The sequence below is a fragment of the Aptenodytes patagonicus genome, unplaced genomic scaffold (genome assembly GCF_965638725.1).
Source record: "Aptenodytes patagonicus unplaced genomic scaffold, bAptPat1.pri.cur scaffold_195, whole genome shotgun sequence".
Lineage (NCBI taxonomy): Eukaryota > Metazoa > Chordata > Aves > Sphenisciformes > Spheniscidae > Aptenodytes > Aptenodytes patagonicus.
The window spans coordinates 18,511-37,401 of NW_027472131.1; the positions used below are offsets into that span (position 1 = coordinate 18,511).

General features: G+C 52.3%; 2 long non-coding RNA genes across 4 annotated transcripts; both read left to right on the forward strand.

The window, feature by feature from the left end:
- The first annotated feature begins 5,551 nt into the window (after positions 1 to 5,551).
- On the forward strand, positions 5,552 to 8,175 carry LOC143173735 (uncharacterized). 2 transcript variants are annotated; one of them, XR_012997748.1, is made up of 2 exons: positions 5,552 to 5,772; positions 7,962 to 8,175. It is a non-coding gene; the product is annotated as an uncharacterized LOC143173735 (long non-coding RNA). The 2 variants fall into 2 exon arrangements; XR_012997747.1 differs by lacking the exon at positions 5,552 to 5,772 and adding an exon at positions 5,967 to 6,064.
- Positions 8,176 to 11,105: 2,930 nt separating this feature from the next.
- Positions 11,106 to 15,578, forward strand: LOC143173738 (uncharacterized). 2 transcript variants are annotated; one of them, XR_012997754.1, is made up of 3 exons: positions 11,106 to 11,345; positions 11,436 to 11,545; positions 15,028 to 15,578. It is a non-coding gene; the product is annotated as an uncharacterized LOC143173738 (long non-coding RNA). The 2 variants fall into 2 exon arrangements; XR_012997755.1 differs by lacking the exon at positions 15,028 to 15,578 and adding an exon at positions 13,323 to 13,343.
- Positions 15,579 to 18,891: the final 3,313 nt, after the last annotated feature.

Below are 18,891 nucleotides of genomic sequence, written 5' to 3' on the forward strand. Positions count from 1 at the left end.
TGCACAAACATCTGCTCTTTATCAAACACATGACAGAATATAAATGTAACACAAATTATCTACATATACATGACAGAGTAATGATTTACGTAAACACCTGGTTCACAATAATTGTCTAATTATTTGTCTAAATATATTTCTCTTGTCCTCCATCATCTCCCTTTCCGGCTCCCCACCCGCTATCGTTTCATTCTTCCCATGCTGCCTTCTTCCCCATTGCTTGTGAAGATTGCATTTCCAGGTCTCCCTCTACCCGGCCGCCTGTCTCTGCTGTCAGTGTCGTCTTCTGCTCTGCACCCTGTCACTCTTCCCATGTCCTTTCCCTGTGGCTGTCTATCCGGCTCCCTTTACCAATATTTCACTTCTTAGCCCTGTGGCCATTACCCCGTCGCTTTCTAAATTTTCTCCCTCTGTCTCCATTTATCCAGTTCCTCGTCTGTGTTTTTTATTTTTTCCTGCCTGTCCTCTACTTCATCACTTCTTAAATTTTGTTTTCATGTCTTCATTTATTTAGTTTGCTGACCCTGTATTTTATGTTATTTCTCTCTGTTCTTAATCCCTTTGCTTTTTAAATTTTCTTTCTACGTCTCTGTTTTAGTTTGCCGTTGCTACATTTTAGGGTTTTTTAATTTCCTTAATCCCCATCACCTTTAAAATTTTCTGTCTGCTTTCATTCCATTCACTGTCTTTATTTTTTAGTTATTTCTTGTCTTTCCTTAGTGCAGCCCTTTTAAAATTTTCTTTCTATGTCTCTGTTCTAGTTTGCTGTCCCTATTTCATATTTTTTCCTTTATCTCCCTAATGCCTATTGCTTTTTAAATGTTCGTTCTGTGCCTACTTTTATTCCATTTGCTGTTTTCTTAAAATTATTTCTTGTCTTTCCTCAGTGCTGTCGCTTTTTAATTTTTTTTCCTATGACTCTGTTTTAGTTTGCCATCGCTACTTTTAACTTTTTCCTATTTCCTTAATCCTATTTGCTTCTAAAATTTTCTGTCTGCTTTTATTCCATTCACTGTCTTTATTTTTTAATTACTTCTTGTCTTTCCTTAGTGCCCTCGCTTTTTGAATTTTATTTCTACATCTGTGTTTTAGTTCGCTGTCCCTATTTTCAATGTTTTCCATTTATTTCCCTAATCCCTGTTGCTTTTTCATATTTTCTACCTTTATGCCGTTGGCTTTATTTAGTTCTCTCTCTTTTCTTTTAATTTTTTCTCTTCTTTCCTTAGTGCTGTCGCTTTTTAGATTTTCTTTCTACGTCTCTGTTGTAGTTCGCTGTTGCTATCTTTAAATTTTTTCCTTATTTCCTTAATCTTTCTTTCTTTCTTCCTTTATCCTGTTTGCTGTTTTTATTTCTTCATCATTTCTTGTCTTGCCTTAGTGCTCACATTTTAAAATTTTGTTTCCATGGCTGTGTTTTCATTTGCTATCATTATTGTTTAATTGTTTCCTCTCTTAATCCCTTGGCTTTTAAGATGTTGCTTCTCTGTCTTTCTTTATCTAGTTTGCTGTCTTTATTTTTAGTTCTTTCCCGTCCGTCCTGTACCTCATCCCTTTTTATGTTTTCCTTCTATGCCTACTTTTGTCAAGCTCCCTATCTGGATTTTTTTATTTCCTGCCTGTCATGTATCCCATCACTTTAAAAATTTACTTTGTATGTCTCCATTTATTTAGTTTGTTGTCCCTATTCTTTAATTTTTTTTCTTCACTTCTCCTAGTCCTTGTTGCTTTTACAATGTTCTGTGTCTACTTTTACCCCCTTTGATGTCTTAAGTTTTGAATTATTTCTTGTCTTTCCTTAGTGCCACCTTTTTAAATATTTTCTCTTAGTCTCCATTCTAGTTTGCTGTCCCTGTTTTTTAATCTTTTCCTCTCTTATTCCCGTTGCTTTTAAAATTTTTTACATCTATTCTTATTTAGTTTTCTGCCTCTATTTTTTATCTTTTCCTCTCTTAATCGCCATCGCTTTTAAAATTTACTTTCTATGTTTCTGTTTAGTTAGCTGTCCTTATTTTTTAAATTTTTTGCCTTTATTTCCCTAATACCAGTTGCTTTTAATATTGTCTGTGTCTCCGCTTATCCAGTTCACTGTCTGTATTTTAATTTTTTTCTTGTCTGTCCTTTACACCTTTGCTTTTTAAATTTTCTTTCTGTCTGCGTTTTAGTTAGTTGTCCTTCTTTTTAAATTTTTTCCTTTATTTTCTTAATCCTTTTTTAAAATGCCCTCTCTTTGTCTACTTTTATCCCATTCACTGTCTTTATTTTTAATCGTTTCTTGTCTTTCTTTACTGCTGTCACTTTAAAATTTTTTTTCTATGTCTACTTTTATCCAACTCCCTGTTTTTTAATTCTTTCTTGTCTGTTGTGTACCCTGTTCATTTTTAAATTTACTTTATATGTCTCCATTTTAGTTCGCTGTCCCTATTTTTTAATTTTTCCCTTTATTTCCTTAATCTTGTTGGGTTTTATTTTTTTTTTCTACATCTGCTTTTATTTAGTTCCCATCCCTATTTTTTAAATCTTTCTTGTCTGTTGGGTACTCTCTCAATTTTTCAATTTTCCTTCTATGTCTCCGTTTATTTAGTTTGCTGTCCCTGTATTTTAAATTTTTCCTCCTTTGTTGCCTTCGTTTCCCAATTTTTTTCTATGTATACTTTTGTCTAGTTTTCTGTCCCTCTTTTTAAATTTTTTTCTCCTCTACTTTGTGCCCTTTTGCTTTTTAAATTTTCTTTCTACATCTTCTATCCAGCTGTCTATCCCTATTTTGTAGTTCTTTCTTGTCTGTCACATACCGTGTCAGTTTTGATATTTTCTTTGTGTCTCTTATTTTTTTTTCTCTTCTCTCAGTTCATTCCGAGGCTTTAGAGGGTCTCCTCGGCACGGTTTTGTCTCTGGAGTGTAATTTGTACCCCTCTCATTTTGTCAAAACATCTCCTCAGAGCAGTCTTTTTGTCCTCTCCTCCATCTCGCTCGCCTCCAATGGGTCAGCGTCTCCCTTGCGACATCTGTACTCTGTTCAAATCCCCTCCCGAGTACCTTTGTGCCCTCGAGCCCCCTTCTATCTCTCCGGCCACCTCAGCACCCTCTATTTCTGTCACGATGCTTCCTGCGAGCGTCCTTGTGTTCCGTGGCCATCCTTGAGTTCTGCAGCAGCATTTGTATCTTCCTTATTCAGAGACAACTTTTCCTCAGGATTTCATTTTGCCTGAGAGCACTCTTACCTTCCCTCCGCCACGTCGGATGCCTCTGTTCGGTCCTTGGCCTCCTGAGGACATCTGTACTCTGTTCAGATCCCCTCCAGACTTCCTCCTTGTGTCCCTGGGCCTTCTTTGGTCTCTCTGGCCCATTCAGGAGCCCTCTAATGGTGTCACGATGCCTATCGATGCCTTTGACGTTGCCCTTAGCACGCTTTTAGCTTTGTAGGAGACCTCGCACCCCTCTCATTCCCTCAGAAGACTTCTTGAGTCCATATCCGTGAGCCAGCCCAGTTATTTGGTCCTCTCTTCCCTCTAGCCGTGCCTCTAGTCGTTCCCTGGCCTTCTGATGACATGTTTTCTCGGTTCACGTCCCCTCTGGATTTCATCATGTCCCCAGTCCTTTTTGGGTCTCTCTGGCTCCCTCGGGACATTTTTTTCTCCTAGTCACGATGCCTCCCGAGACCCTCCTCATTCTCCACAGCACCTTGTAGCTCTTCATCTCCCTTTCCATCTCTCTTGTTCCATCAGGGCTTGCCATCTTTCTTTGGTACGTAGCGCTCATTTATCTTTCTCTCTGTCATCGAGGGTGTCTCTGTTTGGTTCCTCAGTCGGTCATCTGTAGTTTGCCTAGATGCCCCCCCGAGACTCCAAGGCCCTCGCTGTATCTCCAAGCCTTCTTTTCTTACCCTGACCCCCCCGATTCCTCTGCTCTCTATAACAACGTCATCTGAGTCCTTTCTTATACTCCACAGCACTCTTGTAGGTCCCTTTAGACTTTTTTTGTGTGTGCTTCAGAGCACTGTCTTACTCTTTGCCATTTAGGATGCCTTCGTTCACCCCCCAGCCCCGTGACGACATCTGTACTTTGTTGAAATCCCTGCAGAGTTCCTCACTGTTACCTGTGAGGCTTCTTTGGTCTCTCAGGCCCCCTCAGGACTTCTCCGCTCCCTGTTGCCGAGCTCTCGTGAGACATCCCCTACGCCCCAGAGACCCGCTCTAGCTCGGGAGGGCACTTTGCACCCCTCTTTTCCCCTCAGACCCCTTCCTGAGTCCGCATCTGTTACCCCGGTCGGTCTGTCTGTTCTCTCACCCGTTTGGTGCACCTCTGTTCGGTCCCCTGAGGACATCTGTGCTTTCTTCTATTCCCTTTTGAGCTCATTGCATCCCCGAGACTTCTTTAGTCTCTCCGCCCCCTTCGGGACCTCTCTAATCCCTGTGACGATGCCTCTTGTTCTGTCACAACCTTTTCCGAACCCACCTTGGTGCTCCGCAGCAGTCTGTTTTCTGTCTTATAGTCTGTTTCTGTTTGGTATCTGGTACCCAGAGATGTCTGTTGTCGGCTCGGATGGTCTCTTGAGTTTTTCAGCAGAGGCGATAGCCTCCATCTCTTCTTCTCAACGCAGCTCCTGGGGTGGTTTTTTGTTGCGTTTTGCAATTCACTTTTGTTCTAGCTGCTTAGGTGTTAATTATGCTGCTTCATACAGCTTCTGATACACTTCTTGTATTTCCATGGGCTTTTTGTGTTTTCTGTCCTTTGGGACTCATCCAGTTCTGTTAAGGGAGTCAGTCGGAGAGGCCGTCGAGGCGACTCTGAATCGTCGGTCATTTACAGTAAATAATTTACTTTGCAGCCAGAGATATTTTTGAGAAGGGATTCTTACGGGATCTGGTTCTGCTTTGTCATTCAGTCCTATCCAGAAAGTAGTTCCGGTAGCAGTTAGGTAGCACGTGCGGTCTTGCTAGAAATGAAGTATAACCCCACAGCATTTTGGTTTTTTTGTTTAAATACGAACCTAACGTATGTAATTTTTGATAATGATATTGTTATTGCATTTAACGAGCTACTTTCCCACATAGCTTAGTATGACATCTATCTTACTGTATCTGCGCCCCAGAAAAATTAAGCTAAATTCCCTACCTGGTCACGTTGCTGATGCAATAGATGTCATTTCTAGTAAGGGTTGCCGCCTTTGTTCAGCGCTTTGTAGGCTGTAAACTTAAGATAGATGAGAAAACTCCCTTCCGCTCCTCCGGCCGCCTTTATGTCGTTGGGTGGTTTGTCCCCCCCCCCTTTCCCAGGGGATTGTGGAAAGGGTGGTGGGTGGGTCCCAGCATATATGAGCCACAGCCTCTGGTCAGGGGCCTCATTCTGCTCCTGGGTTTCCATGGGGTCAGCGATCTGCTATTCCTTCAGTCGGTTGCAGCGTTTGAGTGGGTTAAGGTATTTGGGACCTTTTGTCTTTACAGCTTCGTTTATTGGGTAATCTCAGTTGCTGTATGGTACTCTGTCCTGTCTTTTTGAGCTTTCTGGGCTTTTCATATTTTCTGTTTCCTGGTTACAAGTCTTCTTGGTAGGGTTTCTGTAGTTCATTCTTGCAGATAGAGTCTAGTCTTCTTTTTGGTTTCCAGGTCCCTGTAGTGCTCTCTGCTTTTTGCTAGATACCTTCACCAGTGTTTTGCCACAATGAGAGCACCAGAGAGAGGAGCTGAGCGCTGGAGCATCCAGGGACATAGCATCAGACTTCCTTTCACCTTTGCAGGGCTGATCCTGAGGATGTCAAGTACATGGCTCGGTTCTGTATGTATATGTTATGTGGGTGTACTAATCCCTTTTGGAGGGTGTTAGATGGTAAGGATTTGGCTCCGTGTGTTTGGGGAGAAGAGGGGCGGTGGCTCCGTGTGTTTGGGGAGAAGAGGGGCGGTATATTTTGGGGACGCGCGTGGCTGCTCCACCGTGTCGGGGGGGACGCGAGTGTTCCTGTTCTGGTGCGGGGGAAGAGTTGCTGCTCTGTTTTTGGCTTGAGTTGCTGCTGTGTTGGGGGGAGGAGAGCTGGTGTTGTTTTCTTTTGGGGAGAAGGGAGCTCGTCCTGGTATATTTTGGGGACGCGAGTGGCTGCTGCCCCGTGTCGGGGGGGGGGGGGGTCGCGAGTGGCTGCTGCCCCGTGTCGGGGGGGGGGGGGTCGCGAGTGGCTGCTGCCCCGTGTCGGGGGGGGGGGGTCGCGAGTGGCTGCTGCCCCGTGTCGGGGGGGGGGGTCGCGAGTGGCTGCTGCCCCGTGTCCGGGGGGGGTCGCGAGTGGCTGCTGCCCCGTGTCGGGGGGGTCGCGAGTGGCTGCTGCCCCGTGTCGGGGGGGGGACGTGCGTGGGTGCTGCCCCGTGTTTGGGGGGGACGTGCGTGGCTGCTGCCCGGTGTTGGGGGGGGGACGCGACTGGCTGCTGCACCGTGTCAGGGGGGTCGCGAGTGGCTGCTGCCCCGTGTCGGGGGGGGGGGGGTCGCGAGTGGCTGCTGCCCCGTGTCGGGGGGGGGGGGGTCGCGAGTGGCTGCTGCCCCGTGTCGGGGGGGGGGGTCGCGAGTGGCTGCTGCCCCGTGTCGGGGGGGGGGGTCGCGAGTGGCTGCTGCCCCGTGTCCGGGGGGGGTCGCGAGTGGCTGCTGCCCCGTGTCGGGGGGGTCGCGAGTGGCTGCTGCCCCGTGTCGGGGGGGGGGACGCGAGTGGCTGCTGCCCCGTGTCGGGGGGGGGGGCGCGAGTGGCTGCTGCCCCGTGTCGGGGGGGGGACGTGCGTGGGTGCTGCCCCGTGTTTGGGGGGGACGTGCGTGGCTGCTGCCCGGTGTTGGGGGGGGGACGCGACTGGCTGCTGCACCGTGTCAGGGGGGACGCGACTGGCTGCTGCACCGTGTCGGGGGGACGCGACTGGCTGCTGCACCGTGTCGGGGGGGGGGGGGGCGCGAGTGGCTGCTGCACCGTGTTCGGGGGGGGCACGAGTGGCTGCTGCACCGTGTCAGGGGGGACGTGAGTGGCTGCTGCGCCGTGTCGGGGGGGTCGCGAGTGGCTGCTGCCCCGTGTCGGGGGGGGGGACGTGCGTGGCTGCTGCCCGGTGTTGGGGGGGGGACGCGACTGGCTGCTGCACCGTGTCAGGGGGGACGCGACTGGCTGCTGCCCCGTGTTGGGGGGGGGGGCGCGAGTGGCTGCTGCCCCGTGTTGGGGGGGTCGCAACTGGCTGCTGCCCCCGTTTTTTCTGTTCTCAGTCATGATCGTGCTCTGTCTGGTCCCCTGTCCATATTTATCAATTCCTCCCTCTCTGCCCTGTGGCCCGTCTCTTTTCCCCATTTTATTTCTGCCTTTCTCTCTGTCTGGCTCCCTGTCCCTGGTTTTTTAATTCCTCCCTCTCTGCCCTGTCACCCGTGTGATCTTTTGCTTTTCTCCGTCTCTCTCTGGCCAGCTCTCTGTCCCTATTCGTTAATTCCTCCCTCTCCGCCCTGTAGCCTGTTGCTTTTGTCCTTTCTCCATCTCACTGTCTCTGGCTCTGACCCTATTTTAGAATTTCCCCCCTCTTCTTTCTGTACACATTGCTCTTCCTTTTGCTCTCCAGCTCTCTTTTTTCCGGCTCCTTGTCCCTGTTTCTTAATTCTTCCCTCTCTGCCCTGTAGCGTGTAGCTATGTGGTTTGTTTTGTGTTGTTCCCCTTGCCCCTTCCCTTCCCTCCATCCTTTGCTGTCCTGGCTCCCTGCCCCTATGCTTGTTTCCTCCCTCTCTGTCATGCTGCCCATCCCTGTTTTTTTCTGCATCTCCATCCTGCTCCCCACCCTTCTTTATCGGTCTCTGTCCTGCTCCTTCTCCCTCTTTCTGCTGACTCCCTTCCTCTCTCCCTGTTGCTTCTTTCTCCATCTCTGTCAGGCTCCTTGTCCCTATCTTTCTTTGGCTGTCCTGTTCCCTGCCTCACGCTTTCTCACTACACCCCCGCTGTCCAACAGGCTGCCGCTTTTCTTTTCTAGTGGCCTCCGCCTCTGCCCAGCGTTCCATCGCTCCAGGAGCTGACCGACCGACTGTCTGTTCCCCGCCGGACTGACGAGCACGGCTCCAGGAATGACTGCTGAGGTGTCCCAGGGGCAGGGGGAGCATTGGAGGCTCCAAGCCCCGGAGCAGACTTGCTCCCGGGACTTGTTACGTGCATGACTGAATAAACACTCGCCGCCTCCTTTGCCCTCACGGCTGCGTTTGCATTTCCTTTGCACCGGGCGAGGGGCTGTGATGGAGCCCAGGGGCGGGGGTGACGCACGGTGGGGGCTGGGTGATGGCTGCCTGTTCCTGCCGGGCTCCAGCTCTGGGCTTGGGCCAGGGGAGCCCCAGGTGCGGGCAGTGAGGCTGATGGCGACGGCCCCTCCCTGTAAAGGGGCTGTGTTGCCAGAGTAGCTGCAGGCTGTGGGGCTGGTGGTGGGGCTGCTGTGCCCCGGGTGGCCGTGGAGGGGCCGGTGTGAGCCAAGGGAGGAGCGGAGCGGTCGCTGAGCGAGGGGGGCGGCGAGGCCGGCAGGAGGGTCGCGCCGCCTCGGAGCCGGGCGGCAGCGGCCGTCCGGAGCCCCGCTGGGGAACGCGGGGCTGCGCTGGGGGCTGGGCGGGGCTTCCGGGTGCGTCGGCGGGGGGAGAACGGTGTCCCCGCAGGGTGAGGGAGCGGGGACGGCTGCCTCCCGCGGCATGCCGGGAGCTGTAGTCCTGGGGCACGGACTTCCGGTCGGCCATGTTTGTTCCCCGGAGCATGCCGGGAGGTGTAGTCTTCCGTCACTCGGGGACCGGGCGGCCGTGCTGTGTCTGCCGGTGCTTGCCGGGAGGTGTAGTTTTCGCGGACGCGGCTGCCGGGCAGTCGCATGGCTCTCGGGCGCGTGCGGCGCGGCGTAGCCCTTGCTACCGCCGCGGCTCCCGCGGTGGGGCACGAGGTGTAGTTTTGTTGCTGGTTTCGTGTGGTTTTCTGCGGCCTTCCCGCTGCGCCCGGTCCCCGACAAGCCGTGCGGCCGCGCCTCGCGAGCGCATGCCCCTGCCCTTGCTGCTGCCGCCCAGCGACCAAAATGTGGTACTTCAGCTCCAGCGCCGCGAATGCGCTGTCGCGAGGCCGCCCCGCTCGCAATGCCGCCCGGCGACCGAAACGCAGCACTGCAGCAGGGGCGCCGCTCACGCGGAGTTGAGTGCTACACCGCGTTCGCTCCTGCTGCCCGGCGATCCAAAGCCGGTACTGCAGAACGAGCGCCGCGACGCCCGGCTCGCTGCTGCCGCCGGGCGACAATAATGCGGTACTGCAGGTGGGGAACCGTGCATGCCCGATGGCGCGCGACCCCCCCCCGTGCTCGCTGCTGCCCCCTGATGAGCAACTTGCGGCACTGCAGGTGCGGCGCTGTATATGCGGGGTGGCGCATGCCCTCGTGCTCGCTGCTGCCGCCGGGCGGCCAAAATGCGGTACTGCAGGTGGAACGGCGCGCATGCGCGGTGGGGGTGTCACGCCGCGCTCGCTACTGCCTCCCAGCGACCAAGAATCGGTACTGCAGCTCAGGTGCCGCACATGCGCGGTGGCTCGTTCCCGTGCTCGCTCCTGCCTCCCGGTGACAGGAACGTGGTACTGCAGGTGGAACGGCGCGCATGCGCGGTGGGGGTGCCACGCCGCGCTCGCTACTGCCTCCCAGCGACCACAGGTCGGTACTGCAGCTCGGGTGCCGCGCATGCGCAATGGCTCGTTCCCCCGTGCTCGCTGCTGCCTCCCGGTGACAGGAACGTGGTACTGCAGGTGGAACGCCGCGCATGCTGCCGCCACCTGGTGACCAAAAGTCGGTACTGCAGAACGGGCGCCGCGCATGTGCGCTTGAGCACGCTGCCGCGCTGGCTGCTGCCGCCGGGCAACCGAAGCGCGGTAGTGCAGCCCGGGTGCTACGCATGCGCAGTGGCGCGCGGTGGGTGGGTCGCTAAACTGCGCTCTCGCTGCTGCCGCCCAGAGACCAAGATGCGGGACTGCAGCACGGGTGCCGCACATGGGCGGTGGTGCGCGCCCCCGCTGCGTTCGCTGTTGCCGCCCGACAACCAAGGAGCGGTACTGCGGGTAGGCGCTGCGCATGGGCGGCGGCGCCACCGCGCTCCACGTTGCCGTCCGCCGGTAACGGCGATGCGACGCTGCGGTGCTCGCGAGGCGATGCCGCCGCGCTCGTTGCTGCCTCCCGGTAAGGAAACGCCGCTGCCGCCCCACGTGCGCAGCGTCGGCGGCCGCTCGGCGCGCAAAGCGCGGGACCGCGGCGCCGGTGCCGGCCCCGGGCACGCGCCGCCCGGCGGGTTCTCCCTGCTGCTGCCGCCTGGTGGCCGCAGCCCGGTACTGCAGCGCCGCCACTGCCCAGGTACGCAGCAGCGCCGCCGCCGCCTTCCCTGCTGCCCCTGGTGGCCGAAATGCGGTACTGCAGCCCGGCGATCGCACGCCGGCTCTGATCCCTCCGGCGCGCCGTCGGCGTCCTGCGCATGCGCACTGCCCGGCAGCAGCATGGCGGCGCGCTGGCAACCGGTGAGGTGAGTGAGCCCCTTCGGCGCGTGTCTCTTGCCCGATGGCTGCCCGAGGGTGGCGGGACGGGAAGCTTCAAACCGCCTGCTGCGGCAGGCTCCCGATCCACTGCAGGCGAGCCGGGTCAGGTCAGCCCCAGGGACTTACCCGAGAGCTGACAGAAGGGAAGAGGGGAAGGAGGTGGACACCCTCCCAGGCGCAGGGCACCTGCCCAACTCACCAGAGCTCCCTCTGAGCCTCCCCCGGCCCCGCTCGCTCTGTGTAGCTGCCCCCAGCTCCAGCACTTCCCCTGAAGCCTGTCCCATAGCCCCAGGCCGCCCCCAAGCCCTGTAGTGAAGGCCGCAAGCTGGCCCTCGAATGTGCGTGATTCTCCCTTAACGCGGGTGCTGTTACCAGTGCGAGGAAAGAGCGGCATCTCCAGAAGCCCCTGCGGAAGCAGGGGGTCTGGCCAGGGGCCATCTACGGTAATAACGGGTGCTGCTTCTTCTTTCCCTCTCCCAGAGGCCGTGCTGAGGACGCAGTTTTCCATTCCTCCCTTGGGGATGCCGTTGACTGCACCTGCCTCAGGCTTGCGTGGGTTGTCTGCCCGGCCTCGCTTTCCTCGTGGCGTGGGGGCGAAAAGGGACAGGCGGAGCGCTTACTGGCTGTGGACAGGAGCTGCCGCAGCTGAAGCTGGAGAGGCCAGAGAAAGGTTAAGAAGAAGAAACTGAAGGACATCCAGGTGGCAGCTGCCTCCCGCTGCAGGCAAGAGACAGCCTGCCTCTCCGGGTGAGGAAGGATCCTTCTTTGTAGTCCGCAGCAGGTCAGGCTGCCCACATGCACCGCAGGGTCTGTATGCGTCACCAGCAGCATGGTACGGCCGCGTAGTGCGTGAGTGAGCGAGGCTACATGTCTAGGAAGCCTCATCTTGTGAGAGCTGTAAGACACCCATGTATTCTCTTAGGTGGAGGACAGCCAAGCGACCAGAGTTACGGAAGAGGAAGGGAGGAGGGAAGGAGAAAGAAGCGTCCGAACTGGCAAATTCTCCTGGCAGCGCCGAGAGCGAGCGCTGCGGTGAGTCCTGGGCCCTCCCTGCCCCTCCCCTGGCCCCCCCTCTTTCCCACGCTGCTGTGATTTTTATTTCTTTATTTCTTTGTTTCTTTGTTTATTTCTCTTTCTCTCTCTCTTCCTCTGTCCTATTCGCTGTCCATCACTATTTTTTTTCCTCCTCCATCACTTTGTCCTGCTCCCTGTCCTTGTCAGTCTTTCTCTTTGTTCTGCCTCTAGCCTGTCTTTGTTTTCTCCACCTCTGTCCTTTTCCCCGTACCTTTTTCTCTCTGCTCCTCAGTCCTTTTCCCTTGTCTTCTTTTTCTCTTTCTCCCATCCCTCTCTTTTTGTCTGTGACCTTCTGTGCTGTTCCCTTTCCTTTCTTCCTCCAGTTATCTGTTGTCTTACCTGTCCCTCTTTCTCTGCCTCGAATGTTTCTTTCTCCATCTCTGCCCCGCTCCCTGTCCCTTTTCTTTTATTCTGTCCTCCGTTCTCCCCCTAACATTTTTGTCTGTATATCTCCATACCACTGCCTGTCTCGCTATATCCCCCTGCCCAGCTCGCTGCCCCGTTATTCCCCTCTGTCCTGCTCCCTGGCCCTTTTTCTCATCCTGCAGTCCGTCACTGTTTTTTCTTTCTCCGTCTCTTTATCCTGATCTGTCTCCCTCTTCTTTTCCCTCAGTCCCTCTGGCTTGTTCCCTATCTTTTTCTCTCCCTCCCTCCTTCCTTATTCCTCTCATTCAATTTCTCTCCCAATCCATCTGTTCTGCTCCCTGTTCATTATTTTCTCTCTCTTTCCCTCTGTCCTGCTCCCTGATCCTGTTTTTCTTCCGCCATGTCACTGCAGGGCTCCTCATCTCTTTTTTTATTGATTTCTCCATCTCACTGTCCTTTTCCCTGTACCTTTCTTTCTCTGCTCCTCAGTCCTTCTCCCTCATTTTATTTTTCTCTTTCTGTTCCTCTGTCCTGCTCCCCTTTGCTGTATTTTTGTTCTCTGTATTTGCTGCTCCAGTAACGACAGCCGAGTTGTCCCAGGGCAAGGGTGAGTGTACAGGCACTGAGCTCTGGAGCAGACTCACTCCTAGGAATTATACACATTAATGAATAAAACACTTGCTGTCTCCTTTGCACTCATGGCTGCGTTTGTAGTCCTTTGTACTTGGTGAGGGGCTGTCAGAGAGTCCAGTGGAGCAGGTTACATATTGGGTGTAAGGGGCCATGGCTGCAGCTGGAGGAGCCCCAGGTGGGGCCAGTGAGGCTGATGGTGATGGCCCCTCTGTGTAAAAGGGCTGCAGCCCCAGGAGGTGGTCCTGCTGGGCCATGCCTGTCTGAGAATGCTGACGAGCTGCAAGGATGTTTCCAGCTGAGAGGTTCATGGTCAGTTGGAGTCAGGCCCCATCAGGGCACCTCCCAGGGATTTTCTGAGAGCTGGTGGAGAGGAAGGAGGAAGAGGGGCAGGAGATGGCTGCCCACCCCAACCCCGGGTACCTGGAGGCCTTCCCACCCCCTGGAAAGGCGCTGGGTGCCTCCCCAACTCAACAAAGCTCCTCCAGCCCTACTCACCCCGTGCAGCTGCCCCCAGCTCCAGCACCTCCCCTGAAGCCTGTCCTATAGCCACAGACTGCCCCCAAACCCTGTCCTCACAGCAGCACGCTGGCCCTTGAATATGCTTTATTCTCCATAAATGCAGGTGCCATTAGCATCAGTTTGGGGAAAGAGCGGCGTCTCCAGCAGCTCCTGCAGAAGGAGGGGTTCCTACAGTCATCACTCTGCTAACAGTTGCTTGGTTTTTTTCCTCTCCCAGAGGTAGTACTGAGGACTCAGTTGTCAGTTCCTTTCTGGGGATGCTGTTGACTGCAGCCGGCTCAGGTTTGTGTGTGTTGCTTTTGGCCTCATTCTCCTAGTGGCATGGGCGAAAAGGGACAGGCGGAGCACTTACTGGCTGTGGACAGGAACTGCTGTGGCTGAAGCTGGAGAGGCCAGAAAAAGGTAAAGCATAAAATAAAAAGGATCCAGCTGGCAGCTGCCTCCTCCTGCAGATAGGAGACAGCCTGCCTCTCTCCAGGTGAGGAAGGATCCCTTTTAGCATAGTCCTCAGCAGATCCGATCACCAATGTGCACAGCAGGGTCTGTATGCGTAACCAAAAGCACAGTACGGCCATGTAGTGTGTGCACATGTGAGGCTGCATATCTGGGAAGCCTCATATTGTAAGACAGCAATCTATTCTCTTAGGTGGATGACAGTCAAGTGACTGGAGCTACAGAGGAGGAAGAGAGGGGGAGGGAGAGGAAGACATGACCAAACTGTCAAATTCTCCCTGCAGCTCCAAGAGTAGGAGCTGTGGAGAATCCTGGACCCTTGGAGCCGTGTCGTCCCCCTTCTGCATCCCGGTGACTCTCTGCCCCCTCTTCTCTTTCACTGCTGTAATTTTTTTGTTTCCCTGCACCTCTCCCTCTCTCATTCTGCAAGTCCCCCTCTTTCTCTGTTGTTCTACCTCTCAGTTTGCTTTTTCTCTCTGCACTTCTGTCCTGTTCCCTGTCCCTCTTTTTTTTTTTTTTGGTCATTCTCTGTCCTGCAGCCCATCACTATTTTTGTCTTTCTCCATCTATCTGTCTGTCTTCCTATCCCAATTTTTTTTAATTCCTCCCTGCCTGCCCTTTAGCCCTTCACAATTCCCCCCCCCCCCAGCCTCTGGCTCCATGTCCCTATTTTTAAATCCCTCTTTCTCTGCCCTGTATTCTAGATATATGTTGTCTTTCTTAGATTCTCCATTCCAGGTGCCGGTCCCTATGTTTTAATTTCTTCCCTCTCTGTCCCATAGCCCATTTTTGTCTTTATTGTTCTCTCCCTGTCCCTATTCTTTAATTCCTCTGTTTCTCCCCTTCAGCTCATGGAGGTTTTTTGGTATTTCTCAGTTTATCTCTGTCCACCTCACTGTTCCCTTCTTTAATTCCTCCCTCTCTGCCTTGTGGCCTATCACTATTCTTTGTTTTTCTCCATCTCTCTGTCTGGTTCCCTGTCCCTTCCTCCTCTCTGGCCTATAGCTCGTTGCTATTTTTTTCCCCTCTTCCTGTCTCCCCGTGGCTCCCTTTCCCTATTTTTCAATCCCCCCTCTCTGCCCTGTAGCCGGTCGCTGTTGTATTGGGTTTACGTGGCAAGGTTTTGTTAGCTGGGGTGGGGGGGCAGGGGCTGCAGGGGTGGGTTCTGTGAGAAGACACCAGGAGTTACCCCCATGTCAGGCACAGCTGGCTCCAGCTCCAAGATGGATCTGCTGCTGGTCAAAGCTGAGCCCATCAGTAACGCTGGTAGTGCATCTGTGATGGGACATTTAAGAAAGGCTAAAAAGTGCTGTGCAGAAGCTGTGATAGAGAAAATGTGAGTGTGAAACAGCCCTGTAGACACCAAGGTCAGTGAAGAAGGAGGGCGAGGAGGTGCTCCAGGCACCAGAGCAGAGATTCCCCTGCAGCCCGTGGTGAAGACCATGGTGACGCAGGTTGTCCTCCTGCAGCCCATGGAGGTCCACGGTGGAGCAGACATGCACCTGCAGCCTGTGGAGGACCCCATGCCAGAGCAGGTGGATGCGCCTGAAGGAAGCTGTGACCCCCGTGGAGAGCCTGCACTGGAGCAGGCTCCTGTCAGCAGCTGTGGTCCCATGGAGAGGAGCCCACACTGGAGCAGAAAAAGAGCTTGAGGAGGAAGGAGTGGCAGAGACAATGTGTGACTGCAACCCCCGCTCCCTGTCCCCCTGCGCTGCTTGGGGGTAGGATGTAGAGAAGTCAGGAGTGAAGATGAGCCCAGGGTAAAAGAGGGGGGAGGGGGGAAGGTGTGTTTTAGATTTGTTGTTTTTTCTCATTATCCTACTTTGATTTTTGAATGACAGTAAATTAAATTAATTTCCCCAAGTCGAGTCTGTTTTGCCTGTGACAGGAATTGGTGAGTGATCTCTTTGTCCTTATCTCGACCCACAAGCTTTTTTGTTGTATTTTCTCCCCCTGTCTTGTTGAGGAGGGGCAGTGACAGAGCGGCTCGGTGAGCACCTGGCAGCCAGCCAAGGTCAACCCACCACAGTTTCCTTCCATCAGGCTCCCTGTCTCTAATTTTTAATTCTTGCCTATATTTCTTGTACCCTGTTTCTTTTGAAACTTCCTTTCTACCACTCCATGCCTATCTTTTTAATTCTCACATATGTTTCTTGGACCCAGTCACTTGTTACATTTTCTTGCTACCTTTCCCTCTCTCTGTCTCCCTGACCTAATTTTAATTTCTTGCCGGTGTTTCTTGTACCCCGTCACTTTTCAAATTTTCTTCTTACGCTTCCCTCTGTGCAGCTCCATGTACCTATCTTTTAATTCTTGTGGAAGATACTTGTATCCTGTCGCTTGCAAAATTTTCTGTCTCCCTCTATCCGTCTCCCTGTCTGTAATTAATTCTTCCCTCTCTGTTCTGTACCCTGTCACTTTTTAGACTTACTTTCTACATCTCCCTCTTTCTATCTCCCTGTTCCTATTTGCTAGTTCTTGCCTACGTTTCTTGTACCCTGTTGCTTTTTGAAATTTTCTTTCTATGTCTACCTCTATCTGGCTCCCTGTTTCTATTTTTTATTTCTTGCCTATGTTTCTTTTCCCCTACCACTTTAGAATTTTTCCCCATCCCTTGTCTTGTCTCTATCTTGTTGTCTTGCTGGTCCCTTCCGCCTCTTTCTCCTGCTCCCTGTCTCTCTTATTTATTCCTCTGTCTCTTTCTCCCTGTGTTTTTCCCGCAATCTCTCTGCTCTCCCCTCTCTACACCGTTGTCCTGCTCCCTGTCCCTTTCTTGTTCACACAGTCCTGCTTTCTGGCTCCCTGTCCCACACCTCTTATCTATGTCGCTCTGTCCTTCCTCCTGTTTTTCTCTTCCCTTGTCTCCCTCTGTCCTGCTGCATTTGGGCACTGAGCCTTGTAGCCAACTTACTGCCAGGATTTATTATGCGCATTAACGAATAAACTTTTCCTGCTTCCCCTGGATGTGTTTGCAGCCCCTGGGTGCAGAGCTTGTGCCTGTGGACTGGTACAGGGGAGGGGGTGATGGCCCCCTGTTCCCAATGGGCTCTAGCTGTGGGCTGGGGCAGCCCAGGTGAGACCCATGAGGTAAGGATGGGGCTGGGCCAAGGGTTTAAAAAGGCTGCAGGTGGGGATGGGCCAGGGCAGCCCCAGGTGCCGCCCATGAGGCTGAGGATGGGGCTGGCCCTGCTGTGTCAAGGGGTCTGTCTGCTGAGGGGGCTGTCTGGGCATGCCTGCTTGCAGGAGTTGGTTGAGGAGTGAAACCAAGGGGCTTCCACAGGCAGCTGCCTCCAGCAGGGAACGGTTGGTCCCTACAGCGAGGAAGGATCCCTCCCAGCCGTTCCCGACAGAGCACACTTCCGGGACATGGCGCTGGGAGCTCAGTGCCTCTGTTGGCTGCAAGTGTAAGCCACCTTGCATCCGGAAAGCCTCGTGGGAGAGGAGCGTCGAGGCACCCGCCTCCTCCTCCTGGGTGGGTGAGGGTCGGGCAGCCGGCACTGCAGAGGAGGCAGAGGCAGAGAGAGAAGCCTCAGGGTGGTATTGGTCTCCTGCTGGTGCCAGGAACTGTGGTGAGTCGTGAGTCCCCTCGCTTGTGTCCCGGCCCATCTCTGCCACGCTTCTCCAGACTTCTGCCTGCCTCCTTGCCTGTCCCTGCCTCCGTCTCCCTTTCGGGCTGTCCGGTTCCCCAAAGCTTTTTGCTCTTCTGCCAGCACTGCCCTGTACACCGTTACCTTCCTCGTTTCCTTCCTCTGCCTCTCTGATTCACGAATTTGTCCAAGTAGTATATTCTTTATTTGCAGCGTGCTGGATGCACGGGGGATCTCTCCACCTATCATGCATGGCCACAACAAAAGTTACATCTCATTTATACAATTGAGTAATGAATATTCTAATAATGCCTATACATATTCATTATCTAACCACGCCTATCCTCGCTCCTCATGCTAATTAGCTGCTAATTAGTTGCGTCTGCGCAGATCTTCCAAATAATTCTGGGCCGGGGTCCTTGCGGTGAAGGCTGGTAGTCTTCCTCATCCCCTTTCACCTAGTTGGCGCCAGGTTTCGCTGATCTTTGAATATATTGCTGACAGCTTGAAGGTCCTTTATGCTTATCAGACCGTCTCATTATCCACCTTACAACAAACTGTTTTTATAGTTCCTGTGTCTTCTATCTTCAGAAGGTCAGGGTTCTTTATCTTTAGAGGGTCAGGACTAATTGGTATGCACAAACATCTGCTCTTTATCAAACACATGACAGAATATAAATGTAACACAAATTATCTACATATACATGACAGAGTAATGATTTACGTAAACACCTGGTTCACAATAATTGTCTAATTATTTGTCTAAATATATTTCTCTTGTCCTCCATCATCTCCCTTTCCGGCTCCCCACCCGCTATCGTTTCATTCTTCCCATGCTGCCTTCTTCCCCATTGCTTGTGAAGATTGCATTTCCAGGTCTCCCTCTACCCGGCCGCCTGTCTCTGCTGTCAGTGTCGTCTTCTGCTCTGCACCCTGTCACTCTTCCCATGTCCTTTCCCTGTGGCTGTCTATCCGGCTCCCTTTACCAATATTTCACTTCTTAGCCCTGTGGCCATTACCCCGTCGCTTTCTAAATTTTCTCCCTCTGTCTCCATTTATCCAGTTCCTCGTCTGTGTTTTTTATTTTTTCCTGCCTGTCCTCTACTTCATCACTTCTTAAATTTTGTTTTCATGTCTTCATTTATTTAGTTTGCTGACCCTGTATTTTATGTTATTTCTCTCTGTTCTTAATCCCTTTGCTTTTTAAATTTTCTTTCTACGTCTCTGTTTTAGTTTGCCGTTGCTACATTTTAGGGTTTTTTAATTTCCTTAATCCCCATCACCTTTAAAATTTTCTGTCTGCTTTCATTCCATTCACTGTCTTTATTTTTTAGTTATTTCTTGTCTTTCCTTAGTGCAGCCCTTTTAAAATTTTCTTTCTATGTCTCTGTTCTAGTTTGCTGTCCCTATTTCATATTTTTTCCTTTATCTCCCTAATGCCTATTGCTTTTTAAATGTTCGTTCTGTGCCTACTTTTATTCCATTTGCTGTTTTCTTAAAATTATTTCTTGTCTTTCCTCAGTGCTGTCGCTTTTTAATTTTTTTTCCTATGACTCTGTTTTAGTTTGCCATCGCTACTTTTAACTTTTTCCTATTTCCTTAATCCTATTTGCTTCTAAAATTTTCTGTCTGCTTTTATTCCATTCACTGTCTTTATTTTTTAATTACTTCTTGTCTTTCCTTAGTGCCCTCGCTTTTTGAATTTTATTTCTACATCTGTGTTTTAGTTCGCTGTCCCTATTTTCA